Source organism: Octopus bimaculoides, chromosome 20 (assembly GCF_001194135.2).
Source record: "Octopus bimaculoides isolate UCB-OBI-ISO-001 chromosome 20, ASM119413v2, whole genome shotgun sequence".
In the NCBI taxonomy this organism is placed as follows: Eukaryota; Metazoa; Mollusca; class Cephalopoda; order Octopoda; family Octopodidae; genus Octopus; species Octopus bimaculoides.
This window is the reverse complement of record NC_069000.1, coordinates 27242039-27243437: the sequence shown is the minus strand read 5'-3', so window position 1 is coordinate 27243437 and position 1399 is coordinate 27242039. Positions and strand designations below refer to the sequence as shown.

The following is a 1399-nucleotide window of genomic DNA, read 5'->3' as shown; positions in this document are numbered from 1 at the left end:
CCCCATTTTCACACATACATACATCAAGATCACCAGCATTCTATCTCTCACACACACAGCCCCTCGTTCTTCGATCACCTTTCTTTCTCCCCCTTTGTTATCTTCCCCTTTTCTTAGCTCTCCTGTGTAAAATTTCTAACTTCCGGTCAGTCATTACTATGATTGACCGTTGACTGAACACTATTCAATTTTTTTCTCCGTGTTTTTCTCCTTGTCTCCGTATTCTTTCTGTTGAAGAGCGTAGCTCGAAACGTTAAAGACTTTCCGTATTCCTGAGCGTCATACTAATACATCCTTTTGTTGTTTACACCACCTGTCCTCGTCTGTTGTTGTTTTTTCGTACATTCTCCTATACATATGTATGTATGTATATATGTATATGTAATATGTACATATATATACATGCATTTATACATATATATGTCATCATCGTCATCATCATCATCATCATCATCGTTTAACGTCCGCTTTCCATGCTAGCACAGGTTGGATGATTTGACTAAGGACTGGCAAGCCAGAAGGCTGCACCAGGCTCCAATCTGATCTGGCAGAGTTTCTACAGCTGGATGCCCTTCCTAACGCCAACCGTTCCGAGAGTGTAGTGTGTGCTTTTACGTGCCGCTGAAACGAGGGCCAGTCACACGGTACTGGCAACGGCCACACTCAAAATGGTGTTTTTTACATGCCACCTGCACGGGTGCCAGTCCAGTAGCACTGGCAACGACCTCGCTCGAACGATTTTCTAACGTGCCACCAGCACAAGTCCTAGAAGGCGACGCTGGTAACGATTACGCTCAAATGGTGCTATTTACAGGCCATTAGCACGGAAGCCAGACAGACATATACATATAAATACATCCACATATATATATACATGCAAATATACATACATACATACATATATATATATATATATATATATATATATATACATACATAGATATACGTGCAGGTATGGGTGTGGTAAGAAACTTGGTTCCAAAACACATGGTCCTGGATTCAGTCCCACTGTTTGGTTACTTGGCATGTGTCTTCTGCTATAACCTCAGACCAACCAATGCCTTGTTAGTGGATTTGGTAGACAGAAACTGAAAGAAATCCATCGTATATATGTAAGTGTATGTGTGTCTTTGTTTCTCCCTTATCACTGCTTGACAACAGGTGTTGGTTTATTTACATCCCCATAACTTACTGGTTTGACAAGAAGAGACCAATAGAATAAGTACCAGGCTTCTCAAAATAAAAAAAATGCACAAAAAATTCTTCAAGGCAGTGTCTCATATTTTTGTTTTCCCACTGAATTGTACCTATCAAGCTATCTTTCTGTGTGTGTATATATATATATATATATATAATACACACACACATACACACACACACACACACACACACACACACA

The 1399-nt window shown here is 40.0% G+C and overlaps 1 long non-coding RNA gene across 1 annotated transcript in view; it reads right to left on the bottom strand.

Annotated features, from left to right (window-relative positions):
• Positions 1 to 1399, bottom strand: part of LOC128250311 (uncharacterized) — a 33557-nt gene that overhangs the window by 12535 nt on the left and 19623 nt on the right. The window lies entirely within an intron of this gene.